The sequence below is a fragment of the Myxine glutinosa genome, chromosome 5, assembly GCF_964187855.1.
Source record: "Myxine glutinosa chromosome 5, kmMyxGlut1.1, whole genome shotgun sequence".
In the NCBI taxonomy this organism is placed as follows: domain Eukaryota; kingdom Metazoa; phylum Chordata; class Myxini; order Myxiniformes; family Myxinidae; genus Myxine; species Myxine glutinosa.
Genome location: NC_136265.1, coordinates 59,523,778 through 59,531,349, shown reverse-complemented (window position 1 = coordinate 59,531,349; position 7,572 = coordinate 59,523,778).

The following is a 7,572-nucleotide window of genomic DNA, read 5'->3' as shown; positions in this document are numbered from 1 at the left end:
TATATATATATATATATATATATATATATATATATATATATATATATATATATATATATATATATATATGTCATGTCGCTGGGGATTAAGATCCCCAGTGATGGAGGGCCAATCGAGCCTTAACTCTGAGGTGTATACCCCAAAATATGGCGGTGTTATCTCTTTTTGGCGCGTGAGGGAAACGGAGGTCCCTTGGTCTTATTTGAATGAACGGACGCTAAATCGAACCCATGAACTAATAAACGTACAAGGCAAATCAACAATACAACAAATGAAATGCAACAAATGAAAATAATGCAGGCAATAAAAAAATGAATGCGTGGTGAACTATAATTCCTAAATGAGGGACCCTCCATACGGACTCGTATACAGACACAGAGAGAAATAAATTTGTCATCATATATATTCAACTGGACAATCGTCCAAACACTCCAGCCATTCTCAGAGCGAAGATAGACACAGCTGCCCAGGAAAACATTTTAACACGGTATATTCAGAAGAATGTTCCCAGACAAGCTCCACCCTCATGGCTTTCCCCAGAATTGCACAACTATCCCCAAGAAGATGACCCTCTGTACATATGGGGGATCTAACACACCTCACGTTGATGCTGTGCGTATACCCTGCTCATACCAGCGAAGAATAGTCAATGCTGAATTCTTTGTCAGAGTCTGATGGCTCCGCCATATTAGGCCTACCAACATTGTCCACCCTATGGCTTGTGGTGCTCAGCTGCACTTTGAAGAACGATGCGAAATCTTAATATCCAGAGGAACTGTTAAACACGAGATGCCAACCAGACCATGGCAAACTGTTGAAGCTGATCTCTTCATCTTTGACAATGCAGAATACCTGCTCATATATGACTACTACTCCAAATTCCCTCGAGTCAAGAGATCAGCAGCCATGCCATCTGCCAGATGATTATGTCTATCTTCTCTGAGCACAGCATATCTGATCGTATTGTAACAGACAATGGGCCGTAGTTTGTATCCATCACATTTGCCAACATCGGCGAGAACTGGGGTTTTGACCACATTACCTCGAGCCCTCACTTCCCCTCATCAAACGTCAAGTACAGTCAGTTAAGAACATTCTTGTCAACGCCAAGCATGCTGACTGATCTGATCCTGTGCTCCACGCCTGTCGACCAATCCCTTCTATCATGTTCTAAACTACTAAACCAACGCACCCTCAAGACCAAAATCCTGATTTGCATCCCTAATACTCATGCTGGGAAGGACAACATCACGTTTCAAATTCAACAACGCCAATATCAGCAAACCATTTGACCAACATGCCGGACCGCAAATTTTCAACCTCAACCCGGGTCAGCCTGACTGTCTCGGACAGCAACACTGAACAATGGTTACCATTAATTGGCGGGTATATGCCCAGAACCCTGCTCATACAAGATATCTACCAACTTGGGAACCACGCAATGCTGGAACCACCGTCATCTGAACCCATCGCCTGACAACAACCATAGAGGTGCCCAAACAGCTACCTGATATTTTCTTGGGAACGATCGAGTAATATGTATTGTGAAGATCGTATTGTTATGTCGGTGGGGTAGCAATATGTAGAGCCAGATATATCTGTGTCAGTAGGTATTCGTCTGTCGCGGTAAGGGATCTGACCTGTAATAAGTTCTGTGTGTTTAGGCATTTTGTCGGGTAAGAGTATACTTGTGAGCATACCAGGATGTTCGAGTGATAAATAGAGTAGGACTTAAAGGGTAGTGCCCCTCTGTGTCACACCTGGTAGCTAAACCTTTGTCCCTTTTGGCACTGCACCCATTTAGACACTTAGGTCGGATCTTTATTACAACACTAAGTAAATCCCTTCCCTGACATGACTGTGAAAGACGAACAGGCAAGGAAACCAGGCCGGCGCACCGCTGATGATGGTTGCCGCCAATTACACCTCCGACAGGCCTAACCACATCGAGTGCCATGCGCTATCACCAGCTGCACCGACGAGCTATCACCACGCTACGGTCCTGTGATTGGTCGGCACGCTGGGCGCGAACCTCTAGCCAACGAGTGCGAGAGGCCCGAAGCTGGAAGGTTCGGTGGAAGTCGCTGGTTGGTAGCGCGCCAAGGCTGACGTCACCGAAAAGGATATTTGAGGGAGCGCCGAATGCCATTTTATCTCTTCTTCGTCTTGCGCAGCCCGAGTTGAGTTGTCATAGCCCGAGTGGAGTTCGCTTGCTTCTTGCACGTTTGCTTCGGGAGAGCTGACTGGGACATGGCAGGCCGATCGTGTGTGAAGATCAACCTCGCTTGGAGCCGCTAGCCTGCGTTGGACGCGCGGTGCTTTATCTGCTTTGGGGCCTCGTGTGCGAATGGAGTGGGCGTTGGCTCGGGCCTTCACGTTGCTGTGGTGCTGGAGCGAGGGGCCTCGTGGTGTGCGGCGGAGCTAGGGGACGCAAGACGACAGACGAGATAAGGCCGCATCCGCAAAACATTTTACAATTGCATAACAGACGTTTTTCTTTTTATGAATTCATATTCCTGTGTCTCGTTTCTGAAATCTGTGTGTGGGGACGTCCCGATTAGGATATTTATTACCGGCGCGTGCTTTTCCCTGTCCCGATTTTCTTTGCAATAAACCCTTGTATTATTTTCCATCCCCTGTTAAACCTGTGCCTTGTTGAATTAATTTCCTTGCAGGATCGAAGCTACAGTCGGCGCACAAGGTAAGCTTTTTGCGCAGCTTCCATTATCCTTCTTCCTCCCGTGCGACATAGTAAAATCCGTGTTTGGTTGTTGCCTCCGAATAAACCGTTTAGGCCTATCCGCGACCTTCTGGTGTTAACCGGAGTGGCACGACAGTATGTTGAGGTCATATGTATGCAAGCTAATAACAGAAACTGTGTTATTCCTTTTCTGCAACATTCCCCAATTAGTTGTGCAGGAAATATTGAAATAAATATTGACTTGGATATACCGGGCAATGCCGTATCCAATACCGGGTCAATACCAGGCTATCTACTTTCTCAACAATCCTCTTGAAGAAGTTCAGTCAGTCAAGCTTTTGGGTCTCAGTATCTACCATTATCTTTCCTGAGAAAGCACATTTCCAAGTCGCCAACTGGGCATCCTCTAGGACCAGTCGCAATTGTCATAGGTGGAGGTGGATGTTATTGTCGTTGCTGTGCAACTGGGTCCATCCCTCGACGAGTCAAGCACTGGGATTTGGGAGAATGAGTTGTCTCCATTGGAATGGATTCCACTTGTATCGGGAACTGGGGAGGAGGGGCTCCCATTGGGGCAGTCTTCACTTGGTCCGGTAATTGGACTACACATGGGACATTGATTTCCGGTTTGTTCTAGAATTTATGGCTCTTGGTAAGCATCGTCATCCCCTTCACCTTTTGTGTCATTCTCGTTCTTTTCTGGAATGTTTGAATGATATTGCCACATTGATCTGGCAGTAAGACACACATTTATTATGGTAATTTAGGAAATAAAACTTTGATATGGACTTAGAATGTAACAAATGACCCCACGTGGTTCCGAGGTATTTGATGTGACTGCGGCGGAAACACTCCGGGCTGATCTCGCTGATGTAACAAATTTTCCCTTGCAAACAAATAGCCCCGATCTCCACTACTCATATTGCAGTACTACTAATTACAAAGGGAGTGAAGGGGGACAACGGGAATCCTGCGAGCCGCGTCACCATGTACACGGTTGTGACGTCATAATCAGACAACAGTGTGCTTCCAAAAATGGATCCAACGACGTATTTTGTCTAAAATGTCATTAAATTAATTGCTTCTGTCTGATTTTGGTTCAGGTCTGAATCCAGATCCGGCTTATCAGTGGATAGAAAAGGTAAACTGTTCAGCCTGGTGGACGTACAGTCACGTGAAAAAGTAAGTAAGTACACCCCCATGTAAAGTTTTGACTTTTTCAACACATTTCAACATACATCTATTTGATCTTCATTTCAACAATATTGATAGATAAAGGTGATATAATATAACAAATATCATGAAACATTTACATTTTGTAGTCCTTTGTATAATTTAAATAAACATAAATGCAAATTTCGCATGTGGAAAAAGTAAATACACCCCTACATTTATCACGACTTCAAATACCTAAAATTAGAATCAGGTGCACCAGCTCAGGTACAAATTATTGGAACATCGTTGGAGAGGATCTTGGAGTAACCTGTCTTATTTAAACCTCAGACATTTAGTTTGGTTTGCTCTTTGTTGTTGAAGTGTGCGGCATCACCATGCCGAGATCAAAAGAGATCTCTAGGGCCTTCAGAAAAAAGGATATACATGCCTACGAGTCTGGGAATGGATATAAAAAGATCTCCAAACAAACAAATCAATCATTCGACTGTCCGGAAGATCATCTACAAGTGGAGACGTTTCCAAACAACTGCCAACTTGTTCAGGCCAGGACGCCTCAGCAAGTTCAGCCCGAGAGCAGACCGCAAGATGATGAAAGAAGTCTCGAAGAACCCCAGAATGTCATCACGGGACCTACTGGTAGCTCTTGCCACTGTTGATGTCAAAGTGCACGAGTCTACCATTAGAAAGAGGCTGCACAAATTTGATCTACATGGGAGGTGTGCCAGGAGGAAACCTTTGCTGTCCAGAAAGAACATCAGGGCAAGACTAAAGTTTGCCAATGAACACCTCGGCAAAGTCCAGCACTTCTGGAACAATGTGCTCTGGACAGATGAGTCAAAGGTAGAGCTATTTGGCCACAGTACCAGAAGACATGTTTGGCGAAAACCAAAGACAGCATTTGACCACAAGAACCTGATACCAACTGCAAAGCATGGTGGTGGAAATATTATGGTTTGGGGCAGCTTTGCTGCATCAGGGCCTGGACAGCTCACCATCATAGAATCCACTATGAATTTTTCATTGTACCAGAGGGTGCTTGAGGATAATGTGAGGCCATCTGTCGGAAAGTTGAAGCTCAACCGAAGGTGGACCTTGCAACATGACAATGACCCTAAACATACCAGTAAATCCACAAGGAATGGCTGAAAAGAAAGAAATGGAGGGTTCTGGAATGGCCAAGTCAAAGCCCTGATCTAAAGCCCATCGAGATGTTTTTGGGGGATTTGAAACGAGCTGTGCATGCAAGAAACCCCTCAAACATCGCACAGCTGAAAGAATTCTGCATGGAGGAGTGGGCAAAAATTTCTCCCAGTCGATGTCAGAGACTGGTAGACGGTTATAAGAAACACCTACTTCAGGTTGTTTCTGCCAATGGGGGCAATACCACCTTTTGGAGCCAAGGGTGTACTAACTTTTTCCACATGCGAAATTTGCATTTATGTTTATTTAAATTATACAATGGACTACAAAATGTAAATGTTTCATGATATTTGTTATATTATATCACCTTTATATATCAATATTGTTGAAATGAAGATCAAATAGCTGTATGTTGAAATATGTTGAAAAAGTCAAAACTTTACATGGGGTGTACTTACTTTTTCACGTGACTGTATGCTCTTTTCGGAATACCGTTCTTGTTATGTATGGAAATATCGCCGATTTTCATTTTTTCCCAATTTCATTCAGATTTTCATTCCCAATTGTTCCATGGAAAGAAGACCAATTCAGCTCAATTCAGTGGCTTTTATTGTACGAGCATCAAAGGCGGCCGGCCAGCAAGCCTAAAAAACACTTAGCATGGCATTTTTTGTTAGAAGCTGGCAACCACGCCAATTATCTTCAGAATACCTTGCTGAACAAGCATTCTGAGTATTGCGCTGCAATACATGTCCCCTTCTGGCAGTCTGTCGTCCGGAAAACTGTTGGGGAAATTACCAAAGTTCAAAGTGCCATAACTTTGTCAAAAAATGATCGAAACGTCGTGAAGTTCGAACTTGATCTGTAACTTATCATGAGGAAACCATGTTCCAAGTTTGAAATCATTAGCATTCAGAGTTTAGAAAAAAAAGTCCGACATCTGTTCTTTGCGTGACAGACGGACAGACAGACAGACTGAGGGCAAACCTGTGGTCCCCTCCGGTGTACACCGGTAGGGGACTACTAATCTTCTATACTGTATAACAAAGGTGTCATGGCCAGGACGGTATATACAGGATGAGAAAATTTTCTAATTGACTTCTACCTGCGAACGGCACACTGAACAGACGGATCTCAAAAAATATGAAAATTTATGCCCAATTCATGCTGGGTTTCAAACTTGTAGTAAGGGAAACATATGAAAATCTGTTCACTAAATTGTTACCAAAAAATTTCTTCACCAATATGTTTGTAAACGTGTGTAATAACATGTGTTAAAATGTTGAAGGTCAACTCCCCTGGGAAACCCAGAAAAAAAGCTGTTGAATTCGGGTACCGAAAAATTATTTTCGAGAATTTTTATTTTTTTTAATCGGCCCTTAAGTAACTTATGAGGGGTCAAATAAGGGTTTTTCATGATTCTGAGTTGATTGTTAACATTTATATTTCACCACAGACACTCCTTTGTGGAAAAATAATTTCTAAATATATCTCATTTTCTACTTTGCAGGACATGGAGTCTAGCAATATGGATGAAGACGTTACTCCACCTGTGCTCAATTGCTTCATCTGTGCACGCTCGGATACACCAGCTGAAAGGCTCATACAGGCAACTCCAAAGGGATACTCAACTTTATTGAAACAAGCAGAAACTGTCGAAAATGTTACTGTTGTGGAACGTATGAAGGAGGCTCAAAAGGAAGGAAAACTGAGGTACCACCAGAAGTGTAAAAATGATCTGTACAACAACTTTGTTGCAACCACCAAGAAGTCAGCTCAAGCATCAAAGGCAGAGAAAGAGTCATCAAAGTTGAAGAGAAGACGCACTACTTGTGAGTTCAGTTCATCAACTGGCTGCAGTTCTAGAAGATCACAGTCAGTTGACCTCCTGTATAAGGATGTATGCATTCTTTGCAACCAACCAGCCCAGCTCTACAAAAATAATCCAGCACAAGCTAGAAAGAAATACAGAGTGCCAGATAATTTGACTGCAGATACACTGAAGGCAAGCTTGCTGAAGACAGCATGGAGTCGCGGGGATGACTGGGGCACTGAAGTCACTGGACGCCTGGAAGGGATCAACGACTTGGTAGCAGAAGAAACACTGTACCATTTGCGATGCAAACTTATGTTTGCGAGAGGTGACAGTTTGTCCAAGACTGATGAGGAAGGAAAAAGGAAGAGAGGACAGAGGAGTATTGATGAGGAGCGAGAGGCAGTTTTTATTGAATTCTGCGAATGGTTAGACTCAGAATTAGAGCATGGGGTAATGAACATGGACCAAGTCCATGAAAAGCTGCAGGAGTTTGATCAGTCACCAGAGAAGAGCCTTTCGTATTCAAAGCATTGGCTAAAGATAAAACTTCTAGAGAAATTCCCTCTTATATTATAAACTCCCTCTTATAAACTCCTTATAAACTCCCTCTTTATATATATTTTTGTTTGTCTGGTTGATTTGTTTGTGAAGTAAATGTCAGCTCTTTCACGAGCCTCGATTCAGTATACAAAAAAAATAAAATAAAAAAATACGAAGACACCTTGTATTTCACAACACA